Source organism: Balaenoptera physalus, assembly GCF_965194825.1.
Source record: "Balaenoptera physalus genome assembly, chromosome: 13".
Lineage (NCBI taxonomy): Eukaryota > Metazoa > Chordata > Mammalia > Artiodactyla > Balaenopteridae > Balaenoptera > Balaenoptera physalus.
Window position 1 is genome coordinate 64,273,306 of NC_138892.1, and position 24,459 is coordinate 64,297,764.

Below are 24,459 nucleotides of genomic sequence, written 5' to 3' on the forward strand. Positions count from 1 at the left end.
AATCTGCTCTCTATATCTATGAACTTGTTTTTTCGTTTTTTTTTTCTTAAAGATCCACATGTAAGAGAAATCATACAGTATTTGTCTTTTTCTGTATTATTTCACTTAGCATAATGCCCTCAAGTTCAATCCATCTTTTCACAAATGGCAAGATGTCATTCTTTCTCATGGGTGCGTAATATTCCATTGTATATATACCACATTTTCTTTATCCATCCATCCATTGATAGACACCTAGGCTGTTTCCGTATCTTGGTTTTTGTAAAGAATACTGCAATAAACATGGGGGTGCGTATGTCTTTTTGAGTGTTTTCATTTTCTTTAAATAAATACTCCAAAGTAGAATTGCTGTAATATACAGTAAGTCTATTTTTAATTTTTTGAGGAATCTTCATACTGTTTTCCACAGTGGCTGCACCAATTTACATTCCCACCAGCAGTGTACAAGGGTTCCCTTTTCTCCACATCCTCACCAACACTTGTTATTTCTTGTCTTTTTGATAACAGACATTCTGACTGGTGTGAGCTTTTGATATCTCATTGTGGTTTTGATTTGCACTTCCCTGATGATTAATGCTGTTGAACATCTTTTCATGTACCTGTTTACCTTCTGTATGTCTTCTATTGAAAAATGTCTATTCAAATCTCCTACCATTTTTTAATTGGATTTTTTCTTTGCTATTGAGTTGTATGGGTTGTATCTTTATAGACTTTGGATATTACCTCCTTATCAGATATGTATTATCTCCCATTCAGTAGGTTGCCTTTTCATTTTGTTGATGGTCTCCTTTGCTGTGCAGAAGCTTTTTAGGATGATATAGTCACACTTATTTATTTTTGCTTTTGGTGTCAGATTCAAAAAATCATCACCAGACCTATGTCAAGGAGCTTACTGCTGTATTTTTCCTTCTAGGAGTTTTATGGTTTCAGGTTTTACATTCCAGTCTTTAATCCCTTTAAGGTAATTTTTGTTTATGGTGTAAGACAGCTTCCCCAACACCATTTATTGAAGAGACTATCCTTTCCCCATTACATATTCTTGGTAACTTTGTCATATGTTAATTGACCATATATGCATGGGTTTATTTCTGGGCTTTCTATTCTGTTCCACTGATCTATGCACCTGTTTTTAGGCCAATTCCATACTGTTTTAATTACAATAGCTTTATAATATAAAGTCAGGGAGCGTGATGCCTCCAGCTTTGTTCTTCTTTCTCAAGATTGCTTTGGCTATTCAGGTTTTTTGTTTGTTTTTTGTTTTGTTTTGTTTTGTTTGATTCCATTCAAATTTTGGATTATTTCTATTCCTTTGAAAAATGCCATGGGGATTTTGATAAGAATTGCGCTGAATCTGTAGATTGCTTTAGGTTGTATGGACATTTTAACAATATTGATTCTTCCAATCCATGAGCATGGAATATCTTTCCATTTATCTGTGTCTTCTTCCATTTCTTTCATTAATGTCTTATAGTTTTCAATATATAGGTTTTTCACCTTCCTGATTAAATTTATTCCTAAGTATTTTATTCTTTTTGATGCCATTGTAAATGGGACTGTTTTCTTCATTTCTCTTTCTGATAGTTCATTGCTACTGTATAGAAATACAACAGACTTTGTGTTTTAATGGAGTCTTTAGCATGAATTTTAAACTAAAATACTGACTGTGCTTTTCAGTGTATACCTATACCTTCAGTGTGACTTGCTATTTCTTGAATATCTACTATCAGTTTTAATTCTTTTTCCAACAATATCTCACAAAATCAGACTATGAATAAATTCTTGATTATGTTCCACAGTAAGACCCAACTGTAATAGTATAACGATTAATCCTAAAAAGAAAAAATTCTTGATTATGATTTCATTCAGCAAAAAAAATGCTCACATCACTGCCAAAGAAGTGTAGTTTGGACATGGATGCTGACTGATATTTTTGTTTAATTTAGTAAGAAAAAAGCGAAACAGTGAACTTCACTGTTGGAGCTTCATTCATATGTCAATGACATAAGCAACTTCTTTACTGAATTGGATAACAGTTTTTGAATACTGGAACAATACTTTCTTAACCTTTTGTGCTACTCACAACGTCAAGGTCACAGATGTGATACACTGTTAAGTTTAGTTCTGCATTATTAATATTTTCTCCACTAGCCTACTGCCTGTTTTTATAAATACAGCTTTATTAGAACATAGCCATGCCCACTTTTAATGTAAGAGTTGAGCAGCTGTGACAAAGACCATATGTACTGGAAGGCCTTAAATATTTACTAATCAGCTGTTTACAGAAAAAATTGCAAACACTTGGTCTAGAAAATCAACAAAGCAATAAACCAAGCCCTGATTTGTAGCATTTGCCAATTTCCATGGTGTAAATACTCCTATTGCAGCCAATTTCATGCTACATATGTGACAAACATACAAACATGAACAGAGTTGAGCAGAAACACATACAACATAATATAGTATTTCCATCCTACAGATACCATAGACCTTAAGAGTAATTAGTAAAATGAAGTTCAAGAAAGTGACGTTTTGAGTATTTATTACCTGTTTTTAACATATTTGTTAATTTATATAATTTGATTTTAATAGTGGTTATGCTTAACAACTAGCTCATAAAATCCCCCCCCAAAAATAGCAATCAGCCTTGCAAACTGGTAAAAGCCAACTGTGGTGTACTACTAGCTCTATTTTCAAGAGGCCAGGAGAGCAAGGAGCAATTTGCCTGACAAGTGGCTGAATCAAGAGATTCAAATCTAGGTCCAAATTTCTGACCCCGGTTCGGCTTCTTAATCTTCTTAGCAGAGAATAAGGGCCTTTACTGGCTTGTTTAAAAAAAAAAAAAAAAAAAAAAGGGTAGTGATATATACTAGGGGAACTCCACAGGTAATAGAATGCATTTTCTGGAGTACCATCCTATATATTCGCCAGGAGTCTCTAACAAAACTGGCAGGCAGCACGGGAATATGAGTCTTGACGCTTGATACCTATTCAGAATCAGTCTGGGCTGGGTATCTGAAGGAATAAGAAAACAACTGATTGGTCTATCCATCATCTGCCGTTGGAAATTTATTAGAAGTCTTTGTTAACTGCTTTAGGAAGTGTGAATACAGGTGTTTACAACCACGAGCCCCGCATAGTCCTTATCGACCTACATGAATTCTGAAAAGCTTAAGAAAACTTGTGGTTTGAAACCTTACTACACGTGGGGCAAAGGAAAAGGAAAGGACATTCTCGAAGGGCCCTCATGCAGCCACACGTACCTGGGGCAAAATGTGCGGGCAGGATGGCCAAGTGCTAGGCCTCCTGAAGTACTCTAAACCTTTAGAGCACAGCTCTAAATGAAGGAATGATAACAGCTAGAGCTGCTGGAGAACTTGGAGATCTGCCCTTGTCCAACCCCTGCATTTACATGAAGAAACTCTGCCCTAGTGAGGTGAGGCGACTTGAACTTCAAGCGGTGGAGCCAGGATGAATTTACAGCTCTTTCCACTACACCCCACGGCCTCCTCTAGAACACCCTCCCTGCGCACAGAACTTACCCCCAAAGCACCAGGAACCTGGTTGGTGACTGGCCTACACTTGAACCTAGGACAAACCTCCTAGTCGCTCTTGAGTCAAACTGTGGAAGCTCTGAGTCAGCGGGTTAAAGCCAAACTACAGAAGCATAGAGCTCTCGGTCGTGCAATTGCGTGGACCGCCTCAGAGAACAAAGAGTGAGACACGACTCCTAGAAAAAGCAGCCACGCCCCTCACTACGCCGACGCCGCACCGCTGAGCAACGCGAGCAGCCGTGAGGAGGAGCACGCAACCGGCGGCACGCACGCTCACCCCGAGGCCGCGCGGGAGACGGGTCTGACGTGCGCGCCCCCGCGCCGGTGGGCGGGGTCTGGGGCGGGGCTCTGAGCCGGACCGGGGCGGGGCCGCAAGGAGCTGTAGGTGTTGCAGCTGGGTCGCGACAGGTGCGCGAGGCAAAGCGCCAGGGACCCGTAGCAGGGCTGGTAGCAGCGCAGAGAAAAGACCGCTGTTAGCCAGGTAAGGGCCTTCTTTCTCCACATCCTCCACAGCCGGAGGGTGCGCGGAGACCTCGAATTCCCTCCACACCCTCTTTCTCCCGCGACTTTTGGGGGTGGGGGGAACACAAGGAGCGTGTACCCCTCCCCCTCGAGAAAGGGAGTGGAGGAGCTGCTGATCCTTTGCTCTTTCCTCACTTCTGGCTACTGCGCTGCGGTTGGAGTAATTATGTAGAGCGGAGCCTTTGCTGCCTGAGGGCGGGAACTGATAGGACCCCCTCCTCTTCCAACAGGAACACTCCTTTCTAACTATATATAACAGTATATACTTTTTTGGTGTGGTGAAGGAAGACGGCAGTTCATCAAAATTCAAAATAGTCTCCCAGGGAAATATTCTGATAATTCAACTGCTCTTTTCCATTCTCCATTTTTAGCCATTCTCTCCCTCTTCGATTTTTCTCCCCTTCCATTCAGCCTTTTGAGATATGTTGATAATATAGCAGTCCTTACAGCTGGATGTGTCACCCCAGAATCGCTATCGTGTACATATCGCTGGCACCTGTCAATACGTGGGTGTTAATATAAGGTAACTGTACACCCCTGGCTACACCTACTAAGCCTGAAGCTGTAGGTGCTAGGAGCTAACCATCTGGCACCCTTCCTTACCTCCTTACTGGTGCTTACAATCCTGGTGAGAGATATTTGAAATACTATTATCTTTCACCTAATTCCAGCTTTCAAGAGTCTGCCTAATCCAGACGGTTCTATTGACTTGACTTTTCAAGTTAGTCAAAGATACTTAGGGAGTTATCGGCCTTTAAGACAGTGACCCTTTAAAAGGGGAGAGGTCTTCTTTTGCATTAGGTGTTCTTTCTTTTGCTCTTGATTTAAGTGCTTAAATAGAATACTTTTCATTTGCATAGTTGTTAATACTATTCACAAATAAGTATTTTAGAAACCATGAAATAACACTTTCTTCTGAGGTCTGATGTAGGCACAAAAGAAGATGACCCTCAATGAGCATTTCGTAAGCTCCTGTGGAGTTATAGCCTGGATGAAGGATGATCATGTTTTAGGTAGACCTTCAAAAACGAGTCTGTGCATATGTATTTCTTTGTTTTGCATTGATAGAACAACACATAACATGGTACTAGGTAATCACTTTAAGAACTCATTTCATTTTTTTGGACAAAACATTTATTGAGTGCCTCTTGTCACTTGTCACTTGTCAGCCCTGTGGATTCAAAGTTCTAAATGTTCTTACTCTAAAATAGCTTAAAATCAAATGGGTTAGGCAGGACAATAGATACAACTTAGAGTATTAGTGAGGCCAGTGATATACTAGAGATCAACCCAGAGTGCTGGAGGAGCACAGAGAATACAGTTTAAAAAAAATTCCCTCTTCTGCTTTTCCTTGAACACAAAACAAAATAAACAACAACAATAACAAAAACCTTTGAGCAATAGTGAGTGATTCTCTTCAGTCCATGTATTTGTGTCAGTCATATTTCTTACCTTATGTTCTGTCAACATTATGGCCTTTTGATAATGGGATTAGGACTTGTCATTAATTCTATGTAGTTCAGTAAATAGTTGGTGGAGCTATTTTCACAGTTCTGAATTGGGCCTAGAAGGGTTGTTATCATGTAGTCCCTGAACTCTAGAGCCTCTGGGAAGAGAATAGTGTATTGGCAACATTAGCAAAGCAGTGCCATTTTGTAAAACTTGGTCCATTATGTAACTTTGTTTAGCTTGGTACATTCAAGTTTTGTTCCAGAGTCTGGTTAAAGGTGGGCCAAATTTTAACCACCTAATAATTCTAAGAAAAGAAAGCTTCAGCAGTGAAAACAATTCTATTAACAGCACATCTTGATGACAGAGGATACTTTTTCTTGCTAAGGTGCCCTCAAAATGTCTTTTTCTTTCTTTCTCTTTCTTTTCTTGTTTTTTGGAGCAGGGGACAGGGTGGAGGAGAAAAGGGTCAGAAATGTTTGAAGATTCTTTGCAGAGTTTTAATGATCTGAAGTCTGTGGTAGTCTGCAGTGTTCTTCATAAACTGCAGGTATTTAATAACTGCCTACAGTGTGCCACTGTTCTAGTATATAAAGGATGAACATGCCACAGTCCCTTCTATATGATTATGTTTTTCATTTTTAAAATAGAGATTTTTTAAAAAAATGGTTCTGATGAACCTAGGGGCAGGACAGGAATAATGACACAGACGTAGAGAATGGACTTGAGGACACGGGGAGGGGGAAGGGTAAGCTGGGACGAAGTGAGAGAGTGGCATGGACATATATACATTACCAAATGTAAAATAGCTAGCTAGTGGGAAGCAGCTGCATAGCACAGGGAGATCAGCTCGGTACTTTGTGACCACCTAGAGGGGTGGGATGGGGAGGGTGGGAGGGAGGCACAAGAAGGAGCAGATATGGGGATATATGTATATGTATAGCTGATTCACTTTGTTATACAGCAGAAACTAACACAGCATTGTAAAGCAATTATACTCCAACAAAGATGTTAAAAAAAATAAAATGAAATAGAGATTTTGAGTTAATAGTACAGATGATGGTTGTTTCATTTGGCAATGAGCCATGGTACTTGATGGACACATTTCTTACCTCCTTTGACATTGTTTCTCTCTGTTCACACTCTAGGAAAGTGGTCCCACCAGGAATTTTTGGAAAGACAGTATGTATTTGCATGTATTTTGTGTATCTACGATGATTTTGTTGTTTACTTATGTTTTCAAGTACAAATTTTAATTATTGTTCCTCTTAAGGTTTCAAATATCTGGATTTCCTCTGGTATTTTTCTTTCTTTTTTTTTTTTTTTTTTATAAATTTATTTATTTATTTTATTTTTTTTGGCTGCGTTGGGTCTTCGTTGCTGCACACGGGCTTTCTCTAGTTGTGGCGAGCAGGGTCTACTCTTGATTGCGGTGCGTGGGCTTGTCGTTGCTGTGGCTTCTCTTGTTGTGGAGCACGGGCTCTAGGCGTGCGGGCTTCAGTAGTTGTGGCTTGAGGCTCTAGAGCGCAGGTTCAGTAGTTGTGGCTCACGGGCTTAATTGCTCTGCGGCATGTGGGATCTCCCCGGACTAGCGCTCGAACCCGTGTCCCCTGCATTGGCAGGTGGATTCTTAACCACTGCGCCACCAGGGAAGTACCTCCTCTGGTATATTTCAACATTTAGAGCTTCTGTATCAGAAAGGTTCATCAAAGACATATATACAACACAGACACAAAAGAATGTTGAGAGTGTGGGAGATCATTAGACATCTTTGCCATAAAAGGCCACCTAACCACAAATTGGGAGAATTTGTCATTATTTATGTTGACAGCAACACTAGTTTTCAGGCATTCTAAATTCCATACACTCATAAATAGGTGACTTTCACTGAGATTGGAATTGTACTCTTTCTGCAGATAGGAAAAAGTGTGCCTTGGTTCCTAAGTCAGGAATTTCCATAAGAAAATACTTTTTTTTTAAGGTTGGTATGGTCTTTCACTGTATGTTTTTTGATAGGAAGTTAAAGTACTTTATTTTGGATTGTGTACAGTAATCTCCAGGTGATGTTAGATTACTTAACACAGACTCTTCAAGGTTCTTTAGTAACAAATGAGTGGTTGTAAGTTGAGTAGTTTCTACTTAATGGTTGTGGAATTGAGATTCTATGGTAAATGGTACTCTTGGTAGGGCCATACTGATTTGTTTATTCTGTGGCTGGAGGGAAAGTCCTTGAGACTCAGTCAAGTTATTGTGCTAATGCAGACCTCTTCTCATAAACAGGACGAGGTTTGACCCAACAAGAAATCCATTATTTAGCATGTCAGATGATTTCTTTATATTTGAAAATGTTTCTAGAAACTTCACATGTCCAGTCATAAGAAGTTAACATGGGGAATTCCTTGGCTCCACACTCTCACTGCCGAGGGAGGGCCCAGGTTCAATCCCTGTTCGGGATACTAAGATCCCACAAGCTGTGGGGCATGGCCAGAAAAAAAAAAAAAAAAAAAGGCAAAAAAAAAAAAATGTTAACATGATACTATGAAATTTTACATTATTTTTATTTTTAAAGAATTTCTTTAATACTGCTCTGAAACTAAGAACTTGCATGTTTAGGGGAAAAAAGATAACAGCTTTTTGGACTTCTGGTAACGAGTGTGGAGCTGTTTTTTCCCTTATTTATCCTATAATGGAGCTCACTAAATGGAAACTTTACAATCCCTCGAATATGCTTTTTCTTGTACACCAAAGTATTGCCAATTTTTGTTTCATTACTCATAGATTAGTCATCCCGATATGCTTTTACTTGGTTTTAGATTTCCACAACCTTTTTCCACCATAAACTGAAGCTTAAGCAAATAATTTAAGCACAGGACTTCTTTTCCTCACAGTCAATTTTATTGAACAGGTAATATTTGCTCAGATTTGGTTTCCACCACCAGCACTAGAGGAAACTGATCTGTCTATGCGTAGTACCCAGTGATTTCCCTCTAATGGCCCTGTCACTGTCCTCCTCATCACTTGACAACATTTGACCAAGTGGACAACTTTTCTGTCCACTTTCATGTGGCTTTCTTGATGTGACTCTACCTGGTTCTCCATCTAACCATTTCCTTCCATGCTCCTTCACTAATTCAGTCTTTTTGCCCCTTAAATGTGTGTGTTTCCCATGGTCCTGTCCAGCATCCTGTTCTCCTTATACTCTCTCCCCGAGCAATCTGATCTATTTCCATGACTTCAACTGACACCTGAATGTGAGTGATTTACAAATTAATCATCTTTAAAACCTCTTTTCATATTATATATATAATTCTTGTTTTATTTTCACATATACAAACATCCATACATATTTTGAAAATAAGAATTATATATGCTAGTTACAGAAAACCTGGGAAAAAAATAAATTATGAAGGAGACAAAATAGTCCATAATCTGTTCTGGAGAGAAGTACTATTTGGTGTATTTCCTTTCAGTCTTTTTTTTTTTTCCTTTGATACACACAAACACACTCACATAAACACACAGGTAATTGGGTTCATTTTATTACAGTAGATAGAGTTTTTTTTTTTTAATTATTTATTTATTTTTGGCTGTGTTGGGTCTTCGTTTCTGTGAGGGCTTTCTCTAGTTGCGGCAAGCGGGGGCCACTCTTCATCGCGGTGCGAGGGCCTCTCACTATCGTGGCCTCTCTTGTTGTGGAGCACAGGCTCCAGACGCTCAGGCTCAGTAGTTGTGGCTCACGGGCCTAGTTGCTCCGTGGCATGTGGGATCTTCCCAGACCAGGGCTCAAACCCGTGTCCCCTGCATTAGCAGGCAGATTCTCAACCATTGCGCCACTAGGGAAGCCCCTAGTAGATAGAGTTTTGTATCTGCTTTTCCACTTTACATTATGCCATGATTTTCCATGGCATCAAAATTATTTGGAAACAATTTTAATGGATGTTTAACACCCTATTGTATTGATGTTGCAAAATTTAACTGTGTACTTGGGTGTTTTGATTTTTACACCATTATTAATAGTGAAAAACTGAGAACAAATTTATGCATAAATCTTTGTACGAATCACTCATTATTTCCTTAGGTTAGATTCCTAGAAGTTTAATTACTGGGTCAAAGGGCATGAAAATTAAAAAATACTGCTGTCAAATTGTGTTTTCATAACGACTAGATTAATATTCTCACCCATAGTGATTGTGAGGGCCTCTTAGTGCATCCTTCGTTAACACTGAATCTTATTTTTTTATCTTTACTAATTTGATAAGCAAAAGTGATTTTATTTGTATTTCTCTAATTACTAGTGAGAGTGAACATTTTTTCATACCTTCATTTCCATTTATGTGAATTGTCTTTTGGTTAATCTGTTCCCATTTTTAAGTGTCTTAATATTTTAATTATGTTTTTTATTTGTTTGTTTGGAGTTCTTCCATTTATTTGGGGCTTTGGGGGAGGGAGTACAGGTTTTTATTAGGCCAAACTGAATGAGTGGAGTGATTAAAGTGGAAAGTGTGTAGAAGCTGACATTATGGTGTTTTACATGTCCATTATTTTGAGAATCCAGAGCTTGTGATGGCTGGAGCAGCACTGCAAAATGGAAAGGGTGCTGGGTTAAGAGTCAGGACTCCCAACTTAGTGTTGGGAACCAACCACTTAGGTGATCTTGGGCAAGTCATTCATCTTCTCTGAGCCTCATCTGTAAAATGAGAGGGTTGGGCTATTGATCCCAAAGTCCATACAACCTGTGTATCGAAAGGATGACTTATGAACCACTGCTCACTAGACATTGTGAAATTGTTTTCTGTCCCATCCCTAACCCTGCACACATTTTAAATAGATAGATCCAAGGAAAGACTGGATGCAATAAAGGCAGTTTCCCTTGGGGTATCAAGGCTTAGTGGAGCTTGGGGGCAATTTAATGTATTTGTACCCTCAAGACAATAGAAGTTACAACAATCGGTATTTTTAGGCACTCCCGTAGATTGACACTTGATTACCTGGTAAAGTACATCGAATGAGCCCTGCTGATCTATGCCACAAAGCCCGATCATCTCTAGTGCATATAAAGCAAGTCTCTTTATGACAAAATGTTTAAGCTACCAAGCCAAGTTATTTAATAACTTCCACTATTCCATACAGAAACTATTCTTAGTGTTTTTTTCTTTGTGATTTGTATAAGCTCTTCGGTTTTTTGTTTGTTTGTCTTTAATTCTTAGTTCCGCAACCAGGGATTGAACCCGGCCCTGGCAGTGAGAGCGCTGAGTCCTAACCACTGGACCGCCAGGGAATTCCCATATAAGCTCTTCGTTTTAAGAATATTAATTCTTTGTTCTATGGTCAAATGTTTAGTTATTTTAATTTTGTACGTGGTATATTATTTCTTATCTATAGATCTTTTTCTCTGGTATTTCTTTGTTGCTTTTATGTTCAGAAGTCTTTTGCCATCCAGAGATGGGTTAAGTATTCACTTCAATTTCCTTCTAAATTTTATGGTTTTACTTTTTATATTCTTTAATTTGTGTTGAATTTACTTTGGAGTACCTAACCAGTATGTTTAGTGCCTTTGCATATCTTCTGAGCCCAGATTCATATTTCCAACACCTGGTAGACCATGTGGACGGTCCCTCTGCACCAGGCACCTGCGTCCACCTAATTTCCCTAAGGACAAGGTTAGAAGTTGTGTTGAACACTTCCGTCCTTCTCTCCTCCCACATTTAATCACCAGCTTTGGTTGATACTATCCCAACAGTGATAATGGCTCTTTTATCACTCTTCTAATTCAACTCCCCCTTTTCTTTTTTTTTTTTAATTTATTTATTTTATTTCTGGCTGTGTTGGGTCTTCCTTGCTGTGCGCGGGCTTTCTTTAGTTGCAGCAAGTGGGGTCTACTCTTCGTTGTGGTGCGCGGGCTTCTCATTGCGGTGGCTTCTCTTGTTGCAGAGCACGGGCTCTAGGCACACGAGCTTCAGTAGTTGTGGCTCACGGGCTCTAGAGCGCAGGCTCAGTAGTTGTGGCTCACGGGCCTACTTGCTCCATGGCATGTGGGATCTTCCCAGACCAGGGATCGAACCTGTGTCCCCTGCATTGGCAGGCGGATTCTTAACCACTGCATTACCAGGGAAGTCCCCAGCTCCTCCTTTTTTGTTAGAGTCCTTGAGCAATCCTTAGAGTTGGCTTCAGTTTTTCCCTTTCAGTCCAGACTTGCCATAAAAAAATAGAACACTGATTTTCAAAGTATGGTTTCCTGATTATCTGTTTCAGAATCACCTGGGGTGTTGGTTTAAAAAAGAGATTCTTAGGTCCCACCTAGACTTACAAATCAATGTATCTGGAGGGATGGGGCATGGGAATCTGCAGTTTTAACAAGTACCTGAAGAGATTCTTTTACATACTTAAGGGGAACCAAAGCCCAAGTAAATCAAGTCTGAATTTCTCTGTATGCCATTCAAGACCCCAACTCCCACACCCTGACAGCCTATTTTTTCCAAGCTTATCTCTCACATCACTACCCACCCACCTGGCACTGTAGCCATACAATGATTCACGGTTTCCTGGACCCACCCTGTCCCTTCCTGCCTCTGTGCCTTTGCTCATGCAGTTCCCACAGCCTCAGACTCCCCCCTCTTCCCCCCGCCCCCCCCCACTTAAATCCTTTTTCCTTAAGAGCTCAAATAAAATGCTACTTTAAAAAAATGAAGCCTTTTCTAAAGTCTTCTATTTGAATCAGTGGCTCCCTCCCCAGCCTTCAGTTGGCACTTTATTTTTACTTCATTTTTTACCTTAGTGCTGTCACTATTTATGAATTATTGCTTCCTTAATAGATTGTAAACCTTCTAAGTGTGAGAACCTTGCGTTTCCTTTTCATTTTGCAACCATTATACATGTGATAAGCAATTAAATACTCATAGAATACATTAAACATATCTCATCTTGCAACACTATTGTCTAACAATGTTTGACTTCACATCACACTTAGAATAAAATTAAAATCTTCTACCATTCCTTGTAAATCCTATTTAAACTGGCTCTGTCGTCATTTCATACTTCTCACTCACTCCCTAGCCATATTATTCCTGCCTCAGGGCCTTTGCATTTGCTATTTCCTTTGCCAGGAAAACTCTCCCATCTCTTCTCTTCACCTGGCTGGCTGCCTGTCTCCTCCCCATCATTCAGGTTTCACCTCAAATGTCATTCACTCAAATGAGAGGCCTTCCCTGACCAGTATCTAAAGTATCTGCCCCCTTTCCTACCACCACTCCAGTTACTCTCTTTGTATTTCCTTCACAGTACTAATCACAGTGTTTAATTGTCCAGCTTCCCCAGTGGAATGGAAGCTTCATGAGAGCAGAGACCTTGTCTGTCACTTTTAGTGTTATATCCTGAGCAAATAGAGCACTGCTTGACACATGGTAAGTGCTCAGATATTTGTTGAATGAATGAATGAGCCTTGAAGAGAGACTTCTCCTTTTAACAAGTCTTGTTTTGGTTCGCAATCCAAAGTTTTGTTGTTTTTTTTTTTTTTTTAATGGACAACAGCTTGAGATAGTTCCATCAGGGTTCAAATCAGGTAGCAGTCTCTGAGGATTTCTGAAGGTAGCAGGACAAAGGTTTGGATACTGTGATAGGCAGGATTCAGTTCCACCTGAGTGCAGGTTTTCCAAGATGTTCCCAGGATCCAGGCCACTATTTTACTACCACTGTCAGCATCTACTTTCAGGGTTATTACTGCTGGCCAATACTAGTCTATTAGCTCTCATTACATTTTTAAAAGCAAGTATAGCAAAACTAGAGCCAACTGACTAGAATTTTCAAGCAACCAGAAATTTTATTCTGCTTTCCTTCTCTAGGAGAAAAATAAGAAAGCTACCTAGAATCCTCAAGGAAAGATGAAATTATTTTCATTATACTTACTACATGCCCTGAAATAGGACAGTGTATTGATTAGAGAAGTTTTTAGCAACAGTCTTAATTAACCAAGGGGTTTCTTGTTAACATCTAGCCAAACCAGACAATGTTAAGTAATCAGTTCTAATTTTTTTCCAATTTCTCCTCATTGGGTAGAATAATTTTTAATCCCATTAATTTTTTTCCTTGAAACTGGCTTGAAATTTTATTAAAAATTATAATAGTTTTTATAGCAATTTACACTTTTCAAAGTAGTTATACTTTTATTTTCTCACTTAATCCTTATAACCATCCCTTGTGAATTATTATCTGTTTTTGAGATAAAGAAACTGAGACCTACCCAAAGAAGCTGATTGACTTTCCCATGGTGAATAAAAGACCACTACTCAATAAATGCCTCTCAATGGCTTTTTAAAAACAGCACCGTAATTTGATGTAATTTTAGAAGGTAAACATTAAAATGTAATTAAATCATTAATATGTTTGTAACCAGTCCTTAAGAAATATGATGCATAGCATTGGTTCACATAAGTAGCAAAATTTTATCACTTCTGTGACTGTGTGATTTGGTAATTCTTTATGTGACCAGCCTTGGCTATGCTTGTCCTTGATTAAAGCATTGTTCTGGGTTAGCTTCTCAGATTTTTACAGAAAGGAAAGATTAGAGAACTTGCCTAGAGAAGAGTCACTTTTCAGTAAACCCGTTTTAATTCTCCTACTTGAAGGGATTGGCTAAATTGATCTGAACTGGCTTTTAAGATTGAGCAAGTCCTGAAAAAAATACATCATCTAAAATTTCAGATAAGAAGAATGGAAGCCAGGCCCTTCCTGGAAATGGCCAGGAGTGAAACTAAGAAGCCCTGTATTTGGAGAAAACTTGATTAATTATTAAGGACAAAGGACTGGTATAAGGAGGTTATATCTTTAACAGATGCAGCCTTCTTAAATAAGTGTATATATTTCTTCTGCTTTGACATTGCAAAGAAGACTCTTTAATTAGCCACTTTGTCTTAATTAGCATGTAATTTTCAAGACTGAGAGTATGTAGTTCATAGGCAGACACTCAATTATGTAGGTGGGCCTTTGTCAAGATATGTGGGAACTGAGAACTAGGATAATACTGTTTTTCATTCATATAACAGATATTTATTGAGCTCCTGCACTGTACCAGGAACTGATATTTGATGCATCTGATGTTCAAGTATGAAATGGTACAAAGGTTAAAGAAGAAACAGGAATTCAGAGTAAATCCATGTTTTGTGTAATGGCCTCAGTCAACTCTAAATTTCTATATTCTTTTTCCAATTAACTGTACTTTTCTCTAATTTTCACTTTAAATTTGAAGTTATTGACATCATTATCTGTGGGGGTTTTGTTTTGTTTTTTGGGTTTTTTTGTTTGTTTTGGCTTTTTTTACTTACTTGGAGAGATTTTCCTTGCTATGTGTGAAAAAATACTGGAAAAAAACCTCACTGCATTGGACTATGTTTGTCCTTACAGTGAGTTAATTATCAACTGGGGGGAAGGGGGAAGAAGAACCTAGTGAATAAATAACAAATTAGATTTGAGAGAAGAGATAGAATTAAAATTGGATTAGATCTGGTAATTCCTTAATTTAAAGAAAAAAAAAAAAGATTAGAAAGGTTCTTGGTCGGTTCTTCATGACCTAAAAATTTTAGACTGAAGTCAGTTTGTAAAGGCCATAATTGGGGGTTACTCTTTAAACTGTCTAAATAAGCTTTGTGAAGATTACCACAATTATGTAAAAAGCTAATGTGGGTTTCAAAAGTACAAGAAGATAAGATATTCAAACGAATGAATAAAGTAATAGAAGCATGTAAGAAAATGATAATTATATCATCTTCAACTTAGAGTTTTTACAGAGGTGTTGAGAACACCTAAAATTTGGCCCTTTCAAGGTACAATTTGACAGAGGTTTAGACTTTTTGGTGCAGAGAAATGGTGTCAGGGTTTTGAGCAGCTGTAGTTTTTCTGGTTGTAACTACCAGTTTCTCAGAGACAACATCAGAGATGCTCTTTTTTTAAAATTGCTGATTTAACAAAAATAAGTAGACCATGAAGTACAGTGTGCATTGGAACTGCATTTCTGGTTTATCCTTTGTGCCTGAGATCATTTTGTTTCCATCCCAGCCTTCTAAAAAATGAGTAAGAGCTAGGATTTATTTAACCTCTCTGGGCCCCAGTTTCTTCATCTGTAAAGTGGGACAGTACTATTCTGAGTGTGTTACTATAAGGATTAATAAATTTATACTTGCAAAACAATTAAAACAATATCTAGTACATGGTAAATGTTCAATGAATGTTAGCTATTGTTATTACCACCACTACTGTCAATATTTATTAAGCACTTATTTTAGCACTAAGCTAAAAGAACATCTTAGAGATGATGAAACTAAGGCTTAGAGTGATTTTCCTAATTTTACTTAATAGATAAGTGGTTGGGAATTCCTGGCAGTCCAGTGGTTAGGACTTGGTGCTTTCACTGCCAGTGGGCCCGGGTTCAATTCCTGGTTGGGGAACTAAAATCCCGCAAGCTGGGTGGTATGGCCAAAAAATAAATAAATAGATAAGTGGTAGACTCACGATGTGGACCTGAGCTGAAAGAAACTGGGGCAAAATTGACTTAGAGGTGGAACAGGCTGGGGTATGTGGCCCAGCCGTTTCCATTTCTAGTTTTGAGACACTTTGAGACTGGCCCAGACCACCCCCAGATACAGGGAGGATGTGATTTTCAGTAAATCGTCAGAGCACGGACATTAGGGTCCGTCAGACTTTTTCAAATCCTGGCTCTGCCACTTACTAGCTGTGTTACCTTGAGCAAGTTATTTAACCTTTCTGAGCCTCTTCCTCTGAAAGACGAGAATAGTATTTATTTCATGGTCTCATTTAGGATTAAGTGAATAAGATCAAATGGAATGAATGTCTTTGCATATAACTGATCCCTATGCTAAGGTGGCTCAAACTTTTACCTGATTCTGACACAGTCATCTAGATGGTGGGTGATTAGGGTCTATGTCTGCCTCCCTGCTCTGACCTAATGACCCCGGGATCAAGCCAAAACTGCACTCCCAAAGCTGTTTTTACATTGGAATCATAGGGGACCCTTTTCAGAAAAGTTAGACGTGTTTGGACTCCGCATGAGAGATTCAGATTCCAAAGGTGATCTTGATATTCAGAGCACCCTTCCCCTCACACGACTAAGAAGCCTTAGCCTGGCTAGTTGAGGGTAGCAGCTGAAGCACAACCAGAGAGAGTGATCTTAATGCCTGGATTGTCACATAGTGTCAGTCAGGCTTCTCACAGGGTTGTGCTGTGCTGTACTGGGTGGGTGCCCTACAGAAGAGAACTCTACAGAAACGAAGATCTCATCTGTATAGTGAAGCAGCATTTCTATTTGGAAAGAATATTAATGAGATCTGGATAGGAATCAGACACCAGGAAAGACAGCTGCTGTGAGAGGCAATTTGAATTGTACAAGGAGTTACACATGATATTCAGAAGGTCCTTGTGCAAATTTAAGAAGTAATTAAGTTGTAGAGATAATAAACAATTTATAAATGACCTTTTAAAAATAAATGTAGTTTCAAAAAGTAAGTGTATTAAGTGGCCAATATACATTTAAAAATACGCTCAACCTCCCTTATGATTAAAAGAATAAAAACTAAAACACTGATGTACCATTTTTCACATATCTAGCAGATTGGAAAAAATAAAAGTGATTAATAATGCTCAGTATGGGACTTCCCTGGTGGTCCACTGGTTAAGACTTTGCCTTCCAGTGCAAGGGGTGGGCGTTCAGTCCCTGGTGGGGGAGCCAAGATCCCACATGCCTCACAGCCGAAAAGCCAAAACATAAAACAGAAACAATATTGTAACAAGTTCAATAAAGACTTTAAAAAATGGTACACATTAAAAAAAAAAAAACTTAAAAAAATAATGCTCAACATTGACAAGGATGTAGAGAATAAGCTTTCTCATATAGCTAATGGTTCAAATATACATTGATGCAAAATTATATATAAATTTGGGGGAACATTTGGAAATGTCTATTAAAAATTTTAATACATAGGTCTTTTGAACCTATGAAATGCTGTTTTAGGAAGTTACACCATAGATGCACACCTAAAAGTAGGCAATAGTAGAAGCATGTTCACTGCAGTCCTGTTCTTAAAAATGAAGAACCTAAAACAACATAAATGTTCATTGACGTGGGCCTCATTAAATAAGTCATAAACTGTTGCAGAGTGAAATAGTATGTGGTACTGAAAGGTTGAGGTAGATCTGATCTGTACATCTTAATGTGGGAAGATGTCCAAGAAGAAATAATTACTGAATAGCACATCAACATAAAACCATTACAATTTTTAAAAATGTGTGTTCACGTGTGACGTGTGTTAACTTCTCTGTGCCTCAGTTTTCTCATTTGTAAGATAGGCATAGTGATAATAGCTTCCTCATGAGCTGTTGTGAAGATAAAATGAGATAATGTGTACTGAATGCTTAGAACAGTGACTGACACATAGTACTATGTGTTTGCTGTTATTAACATATAGAGGCAATATCAGAAAATCTTTACTCCAAACTGTGACAGAGGTTACCTTTGGGAAGTAGAATTGGCTTGGGAGAAGGGGTGGACAAGAGCAGGTAGAGACTGCTGTTTTTTTTGGAGTTAAGCCAGCATTTTATTTATTTATTTATTTATTTATTTATTTATTTATTTATTTTTGGGCTGTGTTGGGTCTTTGTTTCTGTGCGAGGGCTTTCTCCAGTTGCGGCAAGCGGGGCCACTCTTCATCGCGGTGCGCGGGCCTTTCACCGTCGCGGCCTCTCTTGTTGCGGGGCACAGGCTCCAGACGCGCAGGCTCAGTAGTTGTGGCTCACGGGCCCAGTTGCTCCGCGGCATATGGGATCTTCCCAGACCAGGGCTCGAACCCGCGTCCCCTGCATTGGCAGGCAGACTCTCAACCACTGCGCCACCAGGGAAGCCCAAGACTTCTGTTTTGTATGTTATATATTTCCACCTAATTGTTTATGATGAGCAGGCTCACCCCTTGACCAGTCACTCTGACCAAGGAAGCTAGACAGTGAAGAAAATGGCAGCTTGAAGTGTTTGTTGAGACCAGTGGAGGAGACGTTCCCCAAAAGGAAGGAGGAGGGTGAAAGAGGGTGGCGGTGTGGGGAAATGGGAGGGACGCTGATGGATTACACCTTGGCTGCTGGAACTGTTTTTGAAAACTACTCACCTAATTAAAGAAAAAAAATTTTGATTGCACATTCCAACATTTATATATGGACTTATCCTTTTTGCAGTTTAGTTACGTTCATACTAAAAAAGTGACTAATGTTTAATTTGACTTTTTAAAAAATTGTATTTATTTAATTAGTTATTTTTATTTTTGGCTGCATTGGGTCTTCGTTGCTGCGTGTGGGCTTTCTCTAGTTGCAGCGAGAGAGGGCTACTCTTCGTCGCAGTGCGTGGGCTTCTCATTGCGGTGGCTTCGCTTGCTGCGGAGCATGGGCTCTAGGCACTTGGGCTCAGTAGTTGTGGCTCGTGGGCTCTAGAACACAGGCTCAGTAGTTGTGGCGCACGGGCTTAGTTGCTCCGCGGCATGTGGGATCTTCCCAGACCAGGACTCGAACCCGTGTCCCATGCATTGGCAGGCGGATTCTTAACCACTGTGCCACCAGGGAAGCCCCTAATTTGACTTTTTTAACTTTTTATTTTATATTGGAGTGTAGTTGGTTAACCATGTTGTGTTAGTTTCAGGTGCACAGCACAGTGATTCAGTTACACATACACGTGTATCTATTCTTTTTCAAATTCTTTTCCCATTTAGGTTGTTAAATAAAATCTGGTATGTATTTTATACTTAAGGAACATCTCAATACAAACTAGTCACATTTCAAGTGCTCAATAGATTTTTTTTTTTTTTGGCCACGCCGTGAGGCTTGTGGGATCTTAGTTCCCCGACCAGGGATCGAACCCATGCCCCTTGCAGTGCAAGCACGGAGTCCTAACCACTGGACTGCCAGGGAATTCCCCTAATTTGACTTCTGAATAGAAACTACAAAAAGTAATTGCTCAAAGTGCCCAAAACAAACATTTGAGAAGAGATGGGTAGCTTTTCTAATAATTATGAAATTAAAATTTCAATGTTTTAAAGAGACCACTAATTTCTTTCCATTATACAATATTATAAAGAGAGTAATTTTTGCACTAAAAAAAAGTCAAACAGCTGAAGCAAAAATTACATTTATGAATTATTTTTTATCAGAGTCTAATGACATAGGCCTAGTTAAGACAATGTGACACGTAAACTAAGCCCAAATATGGATCCTGTTAATGAAGCCTCTGGAATAATGTTTATTGAATGTGTCTTAGACACGGAAGCATACGGAGACTGACAAGATCTGGCTGTGACCTCAAGCTATGTGCCAGGCATGGTATACATTTATTATCTCCTTTTATGTTTAGAACAACCCTGTAGGGTAGGTTATCGTCCTCATTTTACATAGAAGAAAAGGGTAGTACAGAGAGGTCACCATGCATCTGGTTAGCACTGGAATCAGAATTGGAGTCAGTTGGTGTTTCCATGATAACTTACTGCCCTGCCTCCAAATAACCATTGTGGGAGGATGGGTGAAGTGAGCCCTGTATGGGGGTACACTGAGAATTCTCAGGGACCTCAGTGATATCTATCATCTAGTCTAGTGACTTTCAAACTATAATTTTTTTAAATAACAGTTTTATTGAAACATAATTCATGTAACATACAATTTACCTATTTAAAGTGTGCAATTCAATGGTTTGTGGTATATTAACAGAGTTGTGCAGCTATCACCACAGTCCATTCTACAACATTTTCATCACTTCCTGGAAAAACCCCATAACCATTAGCATTCAGTCCCTTCTCCCCCACCCGCAAGTGGTAGGCCACCACTACTCTACTTTCTGTTTTCTATAGATTTGCCTCTTCTAGACATCTTATATAAATGGAATCATACAATATGTACTCTATTGTGACTGTTTTCTTTCACTTGGTATAATTTTTTCAAGGTTCATCCATGTTGTAGCGTCTATCAGTACTTCCTTTTCATGGCTGAATAATATACCTTCATATGGATAAACCACATTTTGTTTATCTGTTATCAGTTGATGAACATTGGGAATGTTTCCACTTTCGGAAACATTCGTGGACAAGTTTATATGTGGATATGTGTTTTCATTTCTCTTGGAGATACACACACATACATACATACATACATACCTAGGAGTGGAATTGTGGAATTGCTAGGTCATACAATAATTATATATTTAACCTTTTGAGGAACTGCCAACTCTTTTGCAAAGCAGCTGCACCATTTTAGATCCGCATCAGCAGTGTATGAGGGTTTCAGTTTGTCTACATCCTCGCCGACACTTGTCAAACTATAATTTTTTTTAACCACGTGCCACAGTAAGAACTATTTTACATTCTTATCCAGTTTATACACACACAAACTGAAACAAAAGCTTTATAAAAGAATATTTACCTCTACTATGTGTGATGCACTCTAACATTTTCTGTTTCATTCCATTTTTCATTAACATAAACAAACAAGCATGCTGGTTCTGACCCACTAAAAATGATTTCATGACTCATTAATTGTGACCCACAGTTAGAAAAACTAGGCTATTTTAACCCCTTCATTTTACACAAGAGGAAATTGAGGCCCTGAGAGATGACTTGTTAAGCAGATGATAGTGTTAATTAGTGGCAGATTAAATAAAGATTAGAGCTCAAGCCTGTTGGCTTCTTGCTTTAACTTTAACATGTCAATAAATTTTAGTTACCCTCATATTCAGTAGATAAAAATAAATTGGAATTTCTATTCGGATACCGTATTTTTAACCATGTATATTTTTCTCAAGCAACATTTTAAATTCAGCAACAAACCAATCTAGAGAGAAAAGAGTAAAAAGAATTCAACTTTGGGAAGTCCCCAGTGGTCCAGTGATTAAGACTCGGTGCTTTCACTGCGGTGGGCCTGGGTTTGATTCCTGGTCGGGGAACTAAGATCCTACAAGCCTCGAGGCATGGCAAATAAATAAATAAATAAATAAGCCGTTAAAAAAAAATCTTCAGAAAAAAAAAAGAACTCAATTTTATTATCATGAGTTATTGGTCTGCACAATATTTATTTATTTATTTATTTATTTATTTATTTATTTATTTATTTATTTATTTATTTATTCTGGCTGTGCCAGGTCCCAGTTGTAGCACATGGGATCTTAGTTGTGGCATGCGAACTCTTAGTTGCGGCATGCATGTGGGATCTAGTTCCCTGACCAGGGATGGAACCCGGGCCCCCTGCATTGGGAGCATGGAGTCTTACCCACTGGACCACCAGGGGAGTCCCTGCACAGTAATTTTGTGCCATCTGGGCAGGGAAGTTCTAGATGAACCTAGATAACGGGCAACAAATTTATCAGTTCAGTGACCCAGGTTCATTCTGTCCAAACCTCAGTTAACCTTTGAAGGGCAGCCATTTTTCTTACACTGCCAAATTTGAATGACAATGTAAAATTTGGAATGAACAATATAAAAACATTTTATGCTGCTGTTTTTCCATTTTTCTTGGAATATGTATAGATCTTAGACCTTTTTACTTCAGTGTTTTCCAGCATATGATGGGGAGAGACTTCCAACACTAGAATCACTTCAAGGTTCTTGTTAAAATGTGGTCTTCCTGGACCCTACTCCAGATCTAATGAATCAGAATTGTGGCATGGGACCTGGAAATCTGTATTTTAAACAAGCTTCCTGGGCTTCCCTGGTGGCGCAGTGGTTAAGAATCTGCCTGCCAATGCAGGGGACACGGGTTCGAGCCCTGGTCTGGGAAGATCCCACATGCTGTGGAGCAACTAAGCCCGTGAGCGACAACTACTGAGCCTGCGCATCTGGAGCCTGTGCTCCGCAACGGGAGAGGCCGCAACAGTGAGAGGCCCGCGCACCGCGATGAAGAGTGGCCCCTGCTCACCGCAACTGGAGAAAGCCCGCGCACAGAAACGAAGACCCAACACAGCCAAAAATAAATAAATAAATAAATAAATTTTAAAAAACCAAAAAAACAAGCTTCCTGGGTGCTTCTTATGAACACTTGAGTGTGTGACCTACTGAATTAAGGCTCCCCCCTCTTTATTTCTCATCTTAGCTCTCTTTTAGTTTCTAGAATTACTATTTAGCTTTATTACCTGAAGAGCCAGTTATTTGTAAGAAATAGCATTTGTAAGAAAATACCTGAAATATTCCAACAGAGAGAGTGAACTAAAACAATCTATACAGATAAGGTTACTTGTATTCTGCCTGAGTTTAATGCTAGAGACCATTTTTTCGGTGGCTATATCCACTGGTTTCCCATTATTTGGAATGATTTATCTCGGAATAAACAAACATAACCCACTGTTTTGTTTCACTTTCTTTCCCCCCAAAGTACTAGTTTATAAAAATAGGTGAATCCAACAAATGATTTCAGATACTTGGTAAACCTCCCTTCATTTAACAAATACTTGAGTACCCACCCATGTGCCAGGCACTGTTCTGAGAGTTAAAATACAATGTGATCCAAAAAATACAATGTGATCAATGTTGGGGTAGGTATAGTCCCTTGGAAACTTGAGGAGCCTCTTAGCCCAGTCTTCGGGGTTAGGGAAAGCATCTGGAGGAAAATGTCATCTAAGCTGGGATCTATATTGTAAGGCCAGGGAGGGTCTGAAGTATTTTCAGACAGAGGGAGCAACATGTACGGAGGAAGGCCCAGGCTCGTACCCCTATGCCATTCTCTCTTCACTATGTGTCACATATTAGGCATTTTTGATGAGCTAAGGTTAATGACGGTGTACTCTTCAGAGAGGTGAATCAAGTGCCTGTGGTCAACACAGAAAGAGGCAGAGTGAGACCCTGGAAGTCCTCTTGTTGACTTCAGACCTTGTACACATTTTGTTACCGTTATACTGTCTTTCATGCTGTATTATTTATTTTATATAAGCAAAAATTCATATGCCAGCTCATCTTTGGAGAAAAATTATCTGTGGTTAAGTAAACTTAATTTGAAGGGTAATGGTAAAAGGATGATTCATATGATTTAGGCTGTTTTATGTTGTGTATTTATGTGACACATGAAGCTATCCATCATGCAGGGGAAAGTCAGGAAGGTTAGGGCTTATGATACAGCTTTGGGAATCATTTGGTGTAAGCGACCTTTGATGACTTCAGCATAGGTGAGCTTACCCAGAGAGAGGAGAGATACTGACCCTTGAGTAATGCCTAGGAACAGGGGTGAGTGGAGAGAGAGAGGGAGAGAGGATTGCATGAGAAAATTGTGAATGATTTAAAAGACAGGAAAGGAAGCAGGAGAGTTCCATTTAAGAAAAAACAAGGGGAAATACAATTTCAAAAATGAGGGATTAATCAACAACTCAAATGTCAACAGAGAGTGGTAAAAACTGAGACATGGTCCTTGGATTTTATAGTAAGAGATCTTCAGGAGAATAATTTCAACAGGATGGTGGGAGTGGAAGCTACACCCAAGTGGGCAGAGGGATGAATAGAAGATGAGGAAGTGGAAACAATGAGGACCCGGAAACTAAGGTTCTAAAGATGGGAGCAAGGTGAGATGGTAGTTTGAGGGGGGAAAGGGCTTAAGAGAAAAAAGGATTATTTCTTTAATCCATATATCCAAATTTCCACACACACACCCCCCAGAAATGTGAGCATGTTTTTAGGGCAAAGTCAGAGGTGGAGGTAAAGTTAGGGTCTGGGGAAGATAGAAGAGTCAGTATTGTGACACTTACTTTTCTCCTGACATAGGCCAGGTAGGGGGAAAGATTATATCTGAGGGTACTTTCTTCTTTTATCTCTGGAATAGTAACATGTGAATTGCTTAGGGTGAATATTTGTAAGTGCCTAGTGAAGATTGCTCTGATTCTTTGGTGAGCAGTTTCCAGTGAAATTGCTTCTCAGTTTTACAACTTATTTTT

General features: G+C 39.1%; 1 protein-coding gene across 4 annotated transcripts in view; it reads left to right on the top strand.

Moving 5' to 3' along the window:
• The first annotated feature begins 3,881 nt into the window (after window positions 1-3,881).
• LIMA1 (LIM domain and actin binding 1) overlaps window positions 3,882-24,459 on the top strand; it is an 86,357-nt gene continuing 65,779 nt past the window's right edge. For 2 of the 4 annotated variants that reach the window (XM_082421334.1, XM_082421336.1), the window contains exon 1: window positions 3,882-4,032. The gene's annotated coding sequence lies outside the window, so the exon portion shown is untranslated. Of the gene's footprint in view, window positions 4,033-6,670; window positions 6,705-24,459 lie in introns of those variants that run through there. The other 2 variants (XM_082421335.1, XM_082421337.1) reach the window with 2 other exon arrangements.